Source organism: Trachymyrmex septentrionalis, unplaced genomic scaffold (genome assembly GCF_001594115.1).
Source record: "Trachymyrmex septentrionalis isolate Tsep2-gDNA-1 unplaced genomic scaffold, Tsep1.0 scaffold87, whole genome shotgun sequence".
NCBI lineage: Eukaryota > Metazoa > Arthropoda > Insecta > Hymenoptera > Formicidae > Trachymyrmex > Trachymyrmex septentrionalis.
In genome coordinates this window covers 3,778,139-3,796,034 of record NW_017306059.1, presented here as the reverse complement: position 1 = coordinate 3,796,034, position 17,896 = coordinate 3,778,139, and the positions used below count along the sequence as shown (strand labels likewise).

General features: G+C 38.1%; 1 protein-coding gene across 2 annotated transcripts in view; it reads left to right on the top strand.

Moving 5' to 3' along the window:
• Positions 1 to 17,896, top strand: part of LOC108755426 (frizzled-2) — an 87,785-nt gene that overhangs the window by 14,265 nt on the left and 55,624 nt on the right. Inside the window, exon 1 of one of the 2 annotated variants that reach the window (XM_018498414.1) lies at positions 6,522 to 7,011. The exons of the other annotated variant lie outside the window; for it this stretch is intronic. The gene's annotated coding sequence lies outside the window, so the exon portion shown is untranslated. Of the gene's footprint in view, positions 1 to 6,521; positions 7,012 to 17,896 lie in introns of those variants that run through there. 2 annotated transcript variants of the gene reach the window in all.

The following is a 17,896-nucleotide window of genomic DNA, read 5'->3' as shown; positions in this document are numbered from 1 at the left end:
CGATTCGTTTCAGTCATCATTACTGTCGACCCATTTTCTATCTTAGCTTCTTTTTTTTTAACTTTTTCCATTCTGATTAAGTATGATGGATAAATGAATTCATATGTGTAACATTAAACAAGACTCTCTCCTCTTTGTCACAAATAAGCTCTCTTCAACGTTACAGCGTGATTTACAGTGCGGAAATCACTGTCGCGACTTATCAACGCAATCTCTCCGGGTCTTCTCCTAAGAAGAAATCCACCAGGCAAACTTAACGAATGGTAACGATGCGAATAAAGAGGGAAAGAGGGAAAGCTTTAGCGAAAGTTGGAGTTCTAACGCATCAAAGCAAGGATGCTCCTTCTGTCGGAAAATTAGGCCGCGTGACGTCTTTGAGAATTTTCCCCCGTCCAAATATCAGCTTCGACTACTCTGTTTCGACGTTAACGAGAACATTTCGCATTTAGTAAAAAAAACAAAAAAAGAAAAAAACAAAATTATTTCTACGCGCTCGTCGATGCGCGAACAAGAGTCGTGCGCGTCGTCTTTGAGGATCGGGCTTCTCCTCGTGATGGTCTCGATGAGATCGAGAAACCTTTCCCTCTTACCATCGCAATGCTTGAGAATTACGAATTCATAAAAAAAAAAAAAAAAAACAAACGCACTCATTAAGGTTTCATCGTGATTTTTTTTTTCTTTTGTTCCTGCGTACACGAGCAAACTTAATGCCGCTCACTCGACTATCATTCGTCAACAACAAAGACTTTTTGGCCAAGTGATCGTTACTTCCCGTTTTACTCATCCATTTGTATGAAAATTATCGTGCAAACGATGTGTAGATGGAAAAAAAGATGAGATGAAAGAGCAAAAGTGGATTACGTTCAGTGTATACGTATATGAGAGTCGTCATCGAGTAAATGAAGAGCGCAGCCAAATTCGTGATAGGATTCGAAAAAAGAAAAAAAAAGCTACGGACGGGGGTAACGTTAAGAGGCGGAAAGAGCTTTCTTTTTCGCTCTCTGACCGGCCATTCTGTACGATGTCACAAAGTATAATACGAACTAATTACCTCATCGTCATCAAAGTTGTACTTAACTCAAATTAGGGGACAATAAGTGGGCACTTTCGTGAACTATTCTGCATACGTGGCACCGGAAGCAAAACTCGCTTTCTGATATCAGAAGACAAAAAGAAAAGAAGACAAAGAATATGGGAGGAACCCATTGCAAACGAGAGCGAGGAATCTGCAGCAGGGAGAGAAAGAGAAAGAGTAAATAAACATTCAACAGTGGAGAATTATTGAAAACGGAAGATCCGCAAAAGGAACGATAGAGACAATCGAAAAGGCACGAACAGGGAGAACTTTCTTTCAGTTGATTAGACGCGCGATATGAAAAAAAAAAAAAAAAAAGAAAAACTAGAGACGAGAGAATGAGAAAGAGTGCGCACATTGTCAAAGCTTCGTCGCCTCTTGACTCTCTCTTTAGCGTGCATTGCCGCGCGTACAAAGGGAAAAGTCAAAGTAGGTACCATCATCCGGCTACGATGACCATCGTACGAATCTTCAAGAAACAAATGCTGTAATTAGGCTCTTCAGGATTCCCTATCTGGATCTCGTTTTGTCAGCAGTACGTTCGACGACATTATCGCTGTATCTTTTGTACTCGAAGGAAGGACAAGTAGACGGGAAAAGTAAGGGAAGACGGATGTGGGGTACGTGAGTAGCAGAGTGCCAGGATCTATCTCCCCTGTTGTCATCGGCGTTCTTTCTCGCTATGAGCGCAATGCATACGAACTTCAAGAGAGCCAACGGAGCTGCGCGGCGGAAAACTTCAAAGCCACCAAAACGATTGTTCGGCAACGCTCCCGTGCGTATGCGTTTCGAGAGGCAGCCGAAGGGGGTGCAAACACTCGCGAACGTGCGCGCGCCCATCCCTTTGATTACCTTCGAGCTACTCATGCTCTTACTCTTTTCCTCTTTTTTCGTAATTCCCTTTTTTCTTTCTCTCTTTTTTGGCAGAAGAGACGGAGAGCCGATGACGAAGAGCTCGAAGCACATCGGAAAGACGCGCCGCGACGCGCATCGTAATCTTTGTATGCGAAGCGCGAGCGAAGGAAAGGAGAAAAGTCCGTGTGATAAAGGATCGCTGCTCCGCATTAAGGCAAAGAGTGTCGTGTGATGCTTGGCGCCTCCTCGCCGAGAGAGGAGCGAGTTCATTGATTTTATGAGTATTCGTCTGATCTCGCCTTCTGTGCATGATTCGAGTGCGGTCGAGGAAGAGACGTCGGTAATTAATGCTCCATCGAATTTCATCCTCTTTATTCATTTCCTTTGCACAACGGAAAGATCCAGATTATAATTAGTTTGCTGTTCAAAAGTTTGGAGCATTCTATAATTTTTTAGGTAAGAACATGATTCTTCTACAGATGTAGTTATTTTATTGGAAAACAAACTTTTATTTTTTTTTTGTTTAATGTACACTAAACTTGAAATAAAATTATATGATTGAAACAACATAAACTTTCACAATGTTATATTTACAGTGTTAGTAAATAAAGGTAATTGAATAAAATTTATGATTGAAACAATATAAATTTGTACAATGTTACATTTACAGTGTTAGTAAATAATTGAACCTTCTTTTCAAAATTTAAAGATGCTCCAAACTTTGAAACAATAACATATACCTATACTATCATTAGCTCTTGCTAAAAATTTGTTTATATTTCATTTATTAAATTTTTAGTTCATTAAACTATTTCTTGACATTTTTGTTGATTATTAGAAAAGGAGTACAAATGATTATTATATTTATTTATAATATTTATACTATTATAAATATGAGTCTTTATAAAGAAGGAAGTTATGTCAGACCTACCCCCAATCGGCTAAAAAACAATCAAACATTCCGTGTTAACTCCACTGATATAGGAACCTAGTAATAATATTGTGACTTGACGAGTTAATTCTTCAACCAATATAATCGCGTTATTTCTTGCGAAAAGACGCAGTGGTTAAGATTTTCAAATAATCCAATTTAAATAAACTTTGCATGCTATGTGTCTGTTCAACTTTTACTACCTGTCGAGCCGGTTTCAGCAAGTCAACTATTTGTTAATACCCGTTACAAGTAAGGCTAAATATCCGTGACGAGGATCGTAACTTGTGCAGACTCAGTTCTGAAAGGCGTCGTTTGGCGACTGCGACCACGACAGCGACCACTATCGTCGAGAATTACGAGCGTCATTATCATCCGGAGTAATGTTGTATCGGATCGAGTTCTCTCGCGTCTGGAAAGATACAATCCGGTCGCTGAAAAGTGATATTGTCGTCGCAGTATAACCCCAGCAGTATGACGACAAGTTGCAAGTTAATTACATTCATAATAATCAAAGTTATGATATTTGAATGATTTTTCGAAATAATTAACGAAGCCATAACTCAACATGGTTTACGATTTCTTCATGCTCACTTATTCCATTAGATTATCTATATATTTTGTTTGATTTTATTTGGAGAAGATAATTTTTGTTGATTACGCTTTATTTTTAAGTTCGAGTTTTTGATCCAAGATCTTCGATTGGAATTTTCAATGTCACATTCTGTACTTCAAGATTCCGTGAACTGGTTCTCGATTATCGACATAAATAACGGCTACACTCGAAAGTTATTAATATCTTAATTATAGGCTCTCGTTTTTGCGAGAATGTCTGGTCGATTGGTTCTTCAAAGTAGGATAATCTGCTTACGCGACTCCTATTATAAACGGCAATATATACGATTGCATGCAATTTTTATTAAAAATTCCTCTATCTTCTCGTACAACTGGATTATAAATTATCTGTAGCGCTTAAAGCAAAATACAGAACGATTATATAGAATGTTTAAAAAATAATTATATATTTTAAGAGCAGGAAGAATACATTAAGACAAGAGAAAAAGATCTAATGCATATAGGTTCCAAAATACATTTATTGTACGTGAGATATGAATCAGTTTTTATCATCGCTATAGGACGTATTCTACAGCTCTTAGTCAGCCTCGTCAATAAATAAAGTGCTGGCTGTGAATCTTTATTTTTTTAGAAACCGTTGCTAGAATTCTAATATAACATGATGAAGAATTGTTCAAGAAAATGATTGATACCTGCAGTTACTGCTGTTTTTATAATATCTATTTCTGAATGTTCTTTCATATTTTCCAATACTCGCTCTTTTATGTCAGATATACGAATTGTGCGATATATGATCTGTTATTCGGGGTGTCAATACTTTCAGTGATCCAATTTTTGTAAGTCGCTGAAAGAGCTTGCTGAATCTTGAGATCGGCGTGGATATCTTTGGACGCAAAATTGACCAGATTAGAGTTCTGTCAATAGCTTTTAAGAAAGTGTACTGAAGATCCCCAGTTCACAGCGTTTTATTTACCAAGCTAACTAAGGGTTGTAGAGTCATCTCCTAGATAAAGACTGATCCATATCTCAACGAGTGGTAAATGCATTCGATACATATAGAGTAATTGTTCCTATTAATGTGCCTTTTAGTCAATTTGCTTATTACTGAATTAATTATTAAATATTGTAGCTTTAATTTTATCTGCTTGCAATTAATATCAGTTTTTCAACTACTTCTTTTTCTTATAATGTTTCTTTAATCTAAAAAATGTTAATACTTTATAATGCTTTTGACAAAAATAGAAAACATGTTTTTGTCCCTATTAGTGAATCCTCTAAGCGGCGATGGCCCTATTAATGTGCCCCCAATTTGTGTGCCTAATTCACACATTGACTCATTTTAACATATAGTTACTAAAAGGTAATAAATTTAAGATAATTGTTTATGTTAATATTACCATGCATAAGTCATTATTTCAATTTTATTTATTTCAAAGTACTCATAACACAACGTTCTCAGCTCCAATACAGGGCACATTAATAGGAAAACAAGCTTAAAATCTTGCGGTACGTACTACTGGATTCACATAAATTCCTCATATCTTTCGAAAAATATTTAAAATACTTTAATACTAAAAAAATAAAATATTATCTTCGGTATCGTGTATTAATAATTTAACTTGAGAAAAAGCAAATTTTTTTTCTTATTTATTATGCTAATTTTCTTTATGACTCATCGAAATACAAAAGCACATTAATAGAGATAGGCACAATAATTGGGATAATTGTATATATTCGTTTTAGGACTTATGTTTATTAAATATTTTTCTTTGTGAATATTATTTACTCTCAGATCTTTTTTTAATACTCTGTTTTTAAAATAACTTTTGGAAGTATTAGTTTACGAAAGAACTATCGGAATTGTTTCTTATCGATTTTTATGAACTTTGGATATATTGTAGAAATGTAGAACATAAAAAAATAATAAAAAAATGAAATAACATTTGTACAAAAATTACTGGCATTTTGTATTTACATTTTTCGAAAATGTTTAAAATGAAAAAAATCCGTTATTTTTTTAGGAGTTGTTTTAAACTCTTGTACCTTGAACTAACCAGATAAAACAAATAGTGTTTAACATGGCTTAATGTTCTATGACATATTCAAAGCTTATCAAAATCCATTAACTAATATTCCACGATTTCAGATCCACTGTTGGATAAGAACGTTATGTTAATTTTGTTTCTTCTTTAAATAACTTTAATCTCTTCTCATTTCCGACAGTTTTGACGATCATTATAAAGCGCTCATTACAAAGAGATTATCAAAATCGATGATGAATATTTCCGACAGTTTCCGTGTCAATTGGACAAGATTACGAGTATGTTAATCGCTTGTTACAACTCTAATCTCTTTATTATTTTTTATATAAGCATTTTCAACAAATCGCTTATTATTTTCAATATTTCTATATATATTGTAATTTTTTTTCAATTCATCTAAATCTTATCTCTTTCAACAACCACATTATTCTTATCTTCAACCAACGAATTATGAGTTACAATTTTACACGAGTTTGTATCCTGGCATATTAGCAATATAGGAACGTGACAAAGATATCTATTGCGGGCGATCTCGTGGGTGGACGATATAAAAATTCGCGATACCTTCCCAGCGGATTCTTCGAAGCGTCGCGTTGTCGCGCAATCACAGAGGCACGCACGCGCTCGCGACGGAACGCTGGTCGGTGGAAAATTCGCAGCGATAAGCGAGAGGCGCGACGCCGCCCGCGTCGAAATGGGGGAGAAGAGTCAGAAAGAGCGGACGGCACGCGGACGCGCGCAGCCGACGCGAGCGTTGGATAAAAGCGAGCGTCACCGTGCGGGCGCGTACATTTATCGCGAGTCTACGAAACCGTCGACCACGTCGGGAACGTCGCCACGTGGGAAGACGCGCGCGTCTTGGCACGTGAACTGGTACATACGTAAACTACTCTCGAACGTACCATTGTACGAGCCGCGTTTCGTATTCGACCGCGACGTATTCCATCAGACAAGCGTGGTGCAAACACGCATCGAGAATGACTTCGTCCGGAGAATTCGAGAAGAGATAAATCGATTTCCGGTGATCTTTCTTATCTTGGAACACATCGAGTGGAGATATATATGAGTCTTGTCGCACGGGTGACTTCGTCGAAGTGGCGTGACGGTTTAAGGCAATAGCAAATGATCCAGAGAGCGAAGCGACCAAGAGAGATTTTCTATCGAGAGGTGACTAAGATGAATAGAACGTGATGATCCGGGGAGCAGAATTTATTTGAGAGGAAAATCGTAACCGAAGTTACACGGACCATGATGTCGATGAGGATGGCCGCGACAAACGCAGCGGTATAGAGAGTTGGAAGAGAGCAGAAATAACACGGGAAAAGCATTCGTCCGTACGATTGCTCGACGTGTGACGTCAATGAACTGAATAATGAACCGATAATCAGTGTGATAACGTTCGTCGATACATTATCAGTAGACAATACGTGCAAACGGAACGGCGAAGACAGGCATTACTGGAGAATCCAGCGCGTCCAAGAAGCTCGGCCGCCAACGTTGCACGACGTAATCTAATCGGGACCGACTGCCAGGTGAGAAGATATAATATGTAGAATCCGCGGTGTATTTAACCGTTATAACATGTTATCGGAATTAACCGGTTGCTACGCGATCAAATTATCTCACCAGATGATTTGTTATATGCGCTTCGATCGTTACCTCAGAAAACACGACTGTCTCGTAAGGAAGATAAATGTCTTCCACAGCAATTAAGAGGAACGTAGATATTCATCTTGACAAAATTCTCGTTTCCGTTTTGACAAGGAGAGATGGCTACGTCTTATCTTCAACCTCGCATCACAAAGTTGATAGGATCGGCTAGTTGATACAAACGGAGGACGATTTTACTCCATATGTTGCATATATTAACGATATATGCATTTGTTATAAAAAAAAAATATGCATATGCAGTTATAATATACAAATGTAAATTATACATAGTGATAATCCATTCGTATCTAATCGCTGTTAATTAAAATGATTAATGAAGAAAGTCCATTAACACGCGTGCAAATAGTAATCTGGCTCAATCAGATTAGCGAGATTTCAATCTCGATGTTGCACGCCTTTGCAGCTCTATTTACGATTTATTTAAAATCAACGTTGCATGCAAATCGTGAATATTTAACTCTTATTTTATTATTTAGTACACACGATTAAATTATTCGTGTCCTGCGCATTTCTTTTCTTTGAAATATCAGGAACACCAAGTAATTAGTTATAACACACATACACACACATTTACATACAATTTTTGAAATACATAATTATACAAATACTTTCTAAAGATGTTAAAATATATGTAAGATGTTAAAATATATGTAAGAATTATTTAATAATTTTTATATATTTGTAAAAGTGATAAAAATTAACTCAATACACGAATGATCTATTAAGTGTAGTAAAAAACCGAAAAATTATTATGTATTAAGAGTTTAGTAATACACGAATTATTCGCGCAAATTACACACACACAAATTTTGGATTTGATGATAAGACCATGATATTTTTATATATTATGACGCTCTGAAATAGAATTCGATTTCCGAATTATTCCATCACGTCATAATTTTTTTGTCAAAAAACAGCTCAATTTTTTAGTTACTAGCTTGTATATTAACTTTAGCTTATATGTAAAATTATTATCATTGAATTTATTTTCTCTCTTTTATCTTATCTTGCATATAAAATATCAGGCCATAAATGGCCCTAAAAATATTAGAGGTTCAAATTATTTTTCGTCGATAAAAAAATTGTAACGTGATAGATCAATTTCTGATTCGGTTTTAGAGATATATTAAAATACATAAGAATACCATAGTCTGATCTCCCGATCAAACATTAAATTTTGTTTTGTGTGCTTGTGTTATTTTTACTCTTCGAATCATATAATAAAGGATATCCTGATTCTTTTCTGTCTACATTGCCATACGTCATGCAGTAAGTATCTAAAATCTCTCACTTGCATATCTACAATTCAAATTTGTTCCGCCTCCGATCATTCATTAGCGTCATGTACCGGATAATACACTTCTGGTGATCGATTTTGTCTTTCGCGCGAATGAACTCTCGCGGAAAACAAGGTGATTGTATTTTTTTGAGTATTAGACATGGTGCCACCTTTTGACTAGTGCTCCGCTAGAGGTTAACAGCCCTTCTGTTCGGAGGTCGATTACACAAGCATACAAAATAAAGTTCAATGTTTGATCCGAAGATTGGAATATGGCATTTTTATATGTATATTTTAACGTTCTATAACCGAATCTGGTGTCCAAATTGCTTCATTACGTCACACTCTTTATTAACGAAAAATAATTCGATTTTTCAGAATTTTAAAACCATTTATAATCTGGTTTTTAATATGCGAGGTAAAAAAGAGCAAGTAAATTCAGCGATAATATGCAAGCTTACAAAGTTAATATGCAAACTAGTAGTAGGTTAAAAATGCGGGAAAATCGAGCTACTTTTTGTCGATAAAAAAAAACAATTGTGACGTGATGGAGCAATTTGGATATCAGATTCGGTTTCAAAGCGTCAAAATACAAGAATACTATGGATCCAATCTCCGGATTTAAAAAAATTTTTGTGTGACTGTGTTATTATTGCTAAAATTGTTATTTTTCTGTATTGCTTTCTGTACTCTTTTTTTCTCTAGATAAAAAAAAAACCACCAGATCTGACCGTTCCGGTCAGAAATTTCTTTTCAAAACCGGAGGAAAATAAACGCATAAGTTTAAAAGAATTGATGAAAATTTAGAGTGATTAGCCGGAAGTTCTTTCCGCCTGCCAGAGAGCCGGATTCGTTCAGAAAAACTGGAATCTCCGGCTGAAAATCGGAGAGGTGGCAATTAGTGCGGAGATGGTACTGGAAAAGTACGCGTACTTTGAGGCGCGCGAGGTAAAAAAAAAAACTCGATGTTTTTTCTCGCGATTTCGCGTGAAGGACGTCACGGAAGGGAAGATCTCGCTGGAAGGGAAGGAAAAGGATTGGCTGGTCGGGGCGTTCCTCGAATTACCGGCGGAATTGCCAGGCGGAATTAGCCGCGGCGCGGTACATCACAATTAATTCGTAATTAAATCCTTTAGGCGGGAGGGAGGAGGCGTGGTGGTCCCTCTTTCGTGTATATCCCGTAGCTCTCGCGTGGGCGGTCGAAAGCATGCTCGGGCGAGCCAGCACGATGATGCCGAAGGGGGCCGCGTATCGCCGCGCCGGTGTGACAGCAGGAAATAAAGGGCAAGCCGTGCATTAACGTCGACGGTCAAAGGGTCGCTCGAATATCGACCGAGAGACGGTCGACAGTGTTAAATTGCCATTTGTCGGTCGGGGAATGTCCCCCGCTTGTGCTTCGTCCCCGCGCTGACTGTCGTCCGATATATGTCGTCCGTCTTGTATACTTTGACTCCCTATTGATGAAATCCTGACGCTCCTCATGACATCCCTATATCGTTTTAGTACCGGCCGTCGTCGAATATTTCCCTTTTGTTTCCGCTCATTTTTTATTCATCATCCCGATCCGCTTTTACACGTGCAAATAGCCGCGAGAAAATATTTCGTTGGAGCGAAAGTCATGTTACTCTTACAAGCGACACGCTTTTATAACGAGATCTTTTTCGGCTGCATTTTTTCGTGTACGTGTGTGTATATCTTATGCGTTTAATATGAGAGAGATTTAGAGATTGCTTAAAATTTGAAACGAAAGAATAAAAAGAAATATGTAAAAAAAGAGAAATGTGAAAAAAATAATGAAACAGACGGAAAGAATTTCGATTTTGCTAGGTACAGATCTGAAAATATATTTGTTATTATTATTAAAATAATTATTTAGAAATCTCAGGCATGAGCAACGCTGTAAAAAGTTTTGACATTCCAGTAATCACTTTTAAGCATTCTACATAATTATTTTTCATTTAAAGATGTGAAAATTAAATATAAAAATTTGTATTTAATGTCGGTGAAAAAATGAAAGAGACAATTTCTTTGAATCATCACTGTCAAATCAATATTATAATTTATAAGTTTTCAATCCTAAATTATAATTATTGGAGTAGATATTAAACCAAATATATTGCCTGGACGACAGTACAAATACCTATATTAATATTAGTGACGTATTGAATGGCAAACAGTTGTGAACATTAAATAGCAATTTATTTGGGAAAAGATTGATGAAAGTATGACTTGATGAGAATAAAATTCGGGGTACAATTCATTCTCGGAGAACCCTCACAAATATAACTCCCAGATTGTTTACCGTAGGATCGTACTCGATGTGGCCGAAGATTACTTTCGCCATCCTGATCGCGTTTCTGATCGAGTTTCCGGGCTGCGCGGAAAACTCGATACGAATTACCGCCCGGGGGTATAATATCGGCCATCCAAGCCTAGTCGCATCCTCTCCTCGACGCCAAGTGGAAATCCCGTCTGATCCCTTCTGTCGATTTCACGTGCGTCACGTTCATCCTCTCTTCACTCCACGCTACGTGGTTTTTATTACACTTGTTATTATTATTAAGACACGGAATGGAATGTCTGAAAAATTACAAATTCTACAACGAAAATTCTAACACGATAATATCAGTTAATTTAGACGATTATATGAATAAATCAAATAAGGAAAGGGAACAATTAAATTGGCCGTCGTTTGATAATGATGCTATTATCGATGTTATTAGCATTTTAAAATACTATATAAAGAACTTAAGCGAAAATAGCGCAATTATTAAATATCACTCGTGCAGATTTTATGTGTTTACTTTCCGATATATAGGACAGGGATGTTTTAAGCTTATATCGATTACTTTACTCACTTAGTATCGAATATCCAATGTTGATATTATCAACTCTCGAATCTCTCCCTTAAAAATATCAATCATCTGTGACGGCAATACCGTTTGTGATAATTGAAAAAGTTTCCACGACACGTTAATTAGAATCATTGTTCACAGTAATTATTAGTTTTCTTTCAAAATTTATTTTATTACACATTCCATTTTTAATCAACTGTCAATGTAGCAGCCAATTCCAATGCATCAAGCACACATTATTCGAATATGGAGGAGTAAAAGTCTTTCTCTCAGTACCTTTTTTGTCTAAAAATTTAATTCTTTATCTACAGCGGGACGAAAATTACTTTAAAAGCGCATATAACGGATAGATAATACCTGAACAGCATACAAAATATGTACAATATAAACGCGAGTTCCCACATATTTCTCGCTTAATACGTATACTTTCCTGAAATGTTTATCAAATATAAAACTTGATATAAAACTACACATACATATATTTTTTATATAGCCTCGTTTTTTATATAGCTTCGTTTTTTTCTTTTTTACTTCTTCCGGCATTTACGTTGTGAGTTTTTAAGACAAGTAACTTAAAAAATGACGAAAAACATCATAAACTTTAAAATATCGCTTTGAAAAAAGAAAAAAATTGCCGAGAACATTTTTGAAAATACAATTTTAGAAAATATTGAAATAGATTTTGCGAGTAAACTTATTATTAAGATACATTATATGCGCTTAATAGTATTTGATTATACAATTTCGAATATTTGTTTCGCTAGTTATGCACTATTGTAATTTGAACTCTTTTATAAAATATGTTCCACACATTACTTGATATTTTTATATCTTTAACGAAGGAAAAAGTCAGACTACTGGTATAATTAAACAAGAAGTGTTTAATCTCATCGATTTTCATTCAACATTGAATAAGAAGTCTGGAATAAAGAAGGTGATTACAAAATTCCATATAGCGCGACATCAGAGTTGCTAATATTACGATAATTAGCTTCTTGACTCATCTCACGTCGTGTAATCGGGCAGGTGTAGTTATACTCCACCTTGCAATCGCAAATGCCGACAGAACGAGAGGAATGAAGTCACATTATTAGTAACGCCATTAGCGTTGAATCGAAGAGGTAAAAGAGTCATGTGCGTAAGTGCACTGTGGTAGCTCGCGAACGTGTTCGTTAAGAAACGCATTATATTACACATATCGGAGTTGCGCGAGTGAACGAGCACACTCCGAAGGAACAGCGCGCCGCGACGCCTTTGTCGCGTCGTCAGCAAACGAGCCGACGCGACGCGACGTCAAAGGTAGAAGAGCCGCTCGGAAATGCTGAGAAGAACCTCTCGCAGAAATCATCGTCACCGAATTCCCGTATTTTCATGTAAATTCACGCCATTGCAGCCGCGTGGTTCTCCTTCCTCCTCTCCTCCGACGCGTTGCTCGTTTTTGCTTTTCGTGTTCTTAACTCGCGTCGCGTTGCACCACGTCGTTCTTCTCCTCCCCGTCGTCGTCCCGCCTTTTGTCTGTCTGCTGGTCCGTGCGAACGGTTAGGAATTAGTATTCGACGCCGTATTTCCACAACCTTTTTTCGTATGCCGCGAGGCAGGTCCGAGACCGACGAAACATGCAGGAGCAACGGGATTTTTTCTACGACTTTTCCCGCTTTTTTGACGTCGGGAGGGAGATGCGTTCATTGCCGGTACGTATGCTGAGCCGGACGTACTTCGAATGCGAATTGTCGTTTACACACAGCCACAGTTGAAACATACAGTTCGGGTTCTTGTACGACGAATGTAGTACGAAAGAAATATTAACGTGACTACACCTTGCGCCTCACCCCATAACGAGAAACTGCAGTAAGAAAAGAAATTCAGTCGGATTGATATAACTGAAGAAAATTTTATTAGTCGATTAGCGACGATTAGCGATTTTTCAAAGATATATCCGTATTTCATTAGGATAATTAAAATTCTAATTCATACCTGGCGTCGCTTGATAATCAGACTTTGTTTTGTACTTCTTATTGTTGGTGCAAAGGAAACATGTTTAACAATCTCATTATTTTTCTCTGCTTACTTCGGTTTACTTATCCTTTTAACTTATCTTTTTTTTTTTTCTCTTTACATCTATTTCTTAGACGTAAAAAAGAAAGTAAAAGGCTCAGAAAAAGTTAATTTATGCTGATGGAAATGTAAGGTATATTTCTTTTTAAACTTTGTTACTTTTACATTTGCGAGTTAACATTTCCGAGGAAGGAGATTCCATAAAGAAAAAGTTCGATACTGGCTAAGCTCTTACTTATCAAAATGCATTACCGACTCTTTGCCTTCTTTCGAGTGCTAAGTGTAAGGACGACACTCGCATCGGAATACCAAAAATCCAGTTATCTATCTATCTGCTCTCTCCTCTCTTTTACCTGGCGAGTATCGATCGTTCTGTAGAAATATTGTTGTCTCGTCGCACGAGGACGGAAGAACGACGGTTCTATCCGAGAAGAGGCTTTCAAATAGACGAGATTAGGCCGCATCGAAAGTACGTAAATCCCTGTCAAAACAGGATTTTCAGACGTGCACCCTGAAAAGCGGGCCTTATCGTTTCAGGTCTTTAAGCATACCGGATTAGTTTTGTACGTTGACAGGTATGTCGCGCGCTCGGACGACACGGAATCCGAGCGATCGTGACGCATATTGATGAGACCAACCATCGGCCCGGGTTAAACCGCACCGGGTTAAGAAATTGATTTTGTGCGACAAACAGTTCCCCTGCAATATTCAATTTGTATGATAGCGGTAGTAATCACGCAAAACAAAAAGATACAATTACAGGTATGAGTATGTCGCATTAGTGAAATGTTTTATGTAAACACGTGAATATATATTTGAAGTTCGAAATCGTATTGTATTACAAGAAGCAAAAAAAGAAAACTTTTGATTTTCTCATCGAGACTCACAAAATAATTATGATTCCATCGATAGATGCATTTACTGAAGTATATCATGAATTATTATGTCAGTTTTTAACTTTTTAAATTTTTTACATATTATAAAATTCACGCAAAATTGTTATCGGGTATCAAGATTCGCTTTTTAGATGAATAAAGCCTTCTTATTTGTTATTCATATTATATCGACTGATACGTGAATAACAAATTTTATTTTAACAATTTTTTATTTTCTGTCGTAAAACTTCTAACTTTATTTTATATCATGTTTTATGTAGTGTTACAGTATTCTACTATTTTACATATTTCTAGCATTTATTTGAACAACCAGAAATATCTCCTTAAAGATGTTCTATATTCTTGTCTTAGTTTCTCCTTTCTATTGTTATTTTTTTGCTAAAAATTCGTGACTCGATATTGCTTTATCCCTCATCGATCCTGCGATTAACTTGCAGCACTTTTGCTTGGCTAAACGAACGATAGGTATCTCGTAGCCGAGGTTAAATTGCCATTATTTATACGCGCGGCACGTGTCTCATTGTCTCGTTACTCACCGGATAGATCGTCTACCATGCGGCAATAAAATAATGAAATGTCCGCGTGCGCTTCCGTAGCACTGCTTCGTGCAAGATAATCACGATGTCCGACAGCCAATTACATATTCGAATGCTGGATTACAACGAGAAGTCCACGTAGAATGATAAAATCTTTCTACTTGATGGAACAGGGAAGAAAACATGAGATGTAAAAGGATTAATAATGTTAAAAGTTCCAGTTGTGAAGAAAAAAAGATACAGGACACTCAACCTCAAACGGAAATTTTACAGTAAAATCATTACGATGTTATATCATCATTACGATGTTATATCATCATATCATTTGGACGAGAAAAAAATATTTTTCTTTTTTTTTTTTCGCTAATAAATGATATTTCTAAAGATTTCTTTAATACTTCATCTAGTTTGCTCCGCTTGTCTCCATATTATTAAACAAGGTCAGTGCCGGTTCTAAGGCAGCTTCTCGCGTCGGCGATTTATTATCGGTAAAGAGAAGCGCGCCGCAGCATCACGTAAAGCGCGCTCAATGAAAAAGTAGATCGCGATGGAGGAACGAATGGTGGACGAGATGCAGGAAGGCGGCGACGGCGGCTGGGCGGGGAAGGGGCTGCGGACGGGCTGAGAGTGAGGAAAAGGGGTGTAAGGTAGCGACAGGGAGCGCCCGTAACTAACGCACCGTGAAATGTACTAGGCACGCGCCATTTCACTTAGCCCACGGCGGCTCCTTTTCCATGCAACCGCGAGCGGTGTGGCTCTCCCTCCCTTTTGCCGCGCCGCGATCGCGCTCGTTGGTTTTCCGTCGTTGACGACGGTCATCGATTCTCGAAAGTCAGACACGTGCGAATTCAGCTGTTTTGCGAATCCGCGGCGGCGCGAAGAAGCAAAGAAAAAAAAAAATAAATAAATACAACGTTCATCTCCGTCTCTCCTCGTCGTCGACGAAGTGAAACAGCGGTCTTTCTGTTTTCCAATCGCGTAGTACACGCGACGAAGAAGGCCTCGAGTACGCTTCTCTTTCTCTCTTTCTCGGCGATCGAAACGCTGACGTAAGTTATCGTCGACCGTCGTGAATTTTCGCTTTCACGTATTCGCTTTTGCTATGTGCCACGGACCGTAACAATGCGTCGACCACTTTACCGCTGTAGCTAACAACTTTCCTCGATAAGTCGCGCGGTAGGTCGTACAAAGCCGTCGAATATTCAAAAGAATTTCCAACTGTCTCTGCGCGTTACTGCTGGCTTCGCTCGCGAGCGGTGCAGCGGGGCTCGCGAGTTGAAACGCGAAGGGCAACGAACTTTCCGTTGAAGTCACGACGGCAGACACGGTAAACGCTATACTACGGATTCCGTAGTATGTGCCGCTTAAATAAACTTCAGCAAGAATAGATCGTCGAAGTGGAACATTTGATTTCAGCTACGACTGTCAACTGGAGGTGTACGTGCGGTTTTTACCACGGTGCAAAGAACGATGTACTCTCGGCTTTTACCGTGAGAATTTAACCGAGGCGTTTTGCTGCACCTAATCAATTCTTTCTAGAGTTCGTTGCTTGAGCTTTTTATCGACCAAGCGCTTTTTCTCGAATCTGTTTCTTATTTCTTTTGCAATTTTATTTTTTACGAGTATTGACATTTCGTATAGAGTGAAGAATAGGCACTTGGAGAAATACTTTCGATAATTCTCTAATTGAGAAATAGTTTGAATTGGAAAATTCTTTTGGGAGATTAACCGGTCATTTCGTAAGATCATATTACAATATTGCAATTAATTCTGTCTTCTATTTTCTGCAATAAACAACGAAGTTGGTTAAAATGTTAGTTTTCAAGTTAGTTTAAACGAAATTGGAAAGTCATCGGTCGCTCGATACGTTAAAAATATCGCATTCACGAAGGGTGATCGATCAACGTGACAGTTAAGACGGGCGAAAGACGTATGAGGTAAATGTCGCCGAGCATCAAGATTGCTCAGTTATCTGAAAGAAGAATCAATTGGAAAAATCGAAAGAATTACGTTTGACATATGTTTAAGAAGCTCTCAAGAAACATCCATTATTTCTCTCTCTCTCTCTCTCTCTCTCTCTCTCAACTCTACATACAATTTGTTCCTCCCCTTTTCTCCATCCTTGCGGCGCAATCCTTTCTCCTTCAACCCTTCACCTTTCGTGCCATATCGCACCGTTCCCGAACCACCACGTACGTTCGTGCTCGCGTCTTCGGGGGTCCTTTTACCGTGCGGTTATCGAAGGGATGAGGTGTGAACGAAGAACCACAAGTGGCGCGGAAAGGGCATCCCTTTTCGCCCCCGGTGGTAACTCAATCCGCCGGCCGGCCAACCCTGCCGTCGCTCACGACTTTCACGGAGTTACGCGTTTTCCTGCCGACATTACATTCGGTATATAGAGTATACAGGGCAGGTCGGTAGAGGTCCGATCAGCCACGGTCGATTGGAGCTACGCCCTTATACTACGGGAATAAGCCACGTACGCGGAAGAGAAAGATCGATAGAGCACGAGAGAGAGAGAGAGAGAGAGAGAGAGGGCCTAGGGGGTTGGCGAACCGCCAGGATTACCCCCGAAACGCCGAAGCGGAGATATCACGGCGTGGTTGGTGATTCACGTGCGCGCGAGCGAACAGTTACCGAGCGACGATGCAACAAATTAACCGGCAGTAATTGGTTGTCGTATAACGTTACCTCGCAATTCGCGGAATTCTCTAGGGATACCCGCGGGCGTATATACGTCAAACAGCAGTCCGTGTTATTTCAATAGCAGACCAACCATTCGGTGAATGTGTATTATCTACATCACGTTGCTTGAATCACTTAATCTCGGAGCAGAACGTAAAGAGATACTTTTCTAAAGGTCCTTCGTAAGTTTAGATAGAGATTTATTAATGTTATAGAACGTGCAGAGAGAGAGAGAAAGAGAGAGAGAGAGAGAGAGAGAGAGAGAGAAGGGAGTTAGCATTTTTTAAAAAGCACAAACAATAATGTACGTTGAGAGAATATGGGCTGAAAAATAACTATAAGTTACTTCTTCTACATCCGCATTTTTTATTTTGTATATTCTTCTTTTGCACATCATAATATATATTATATACATCTTATATATATATATATATTTTAGA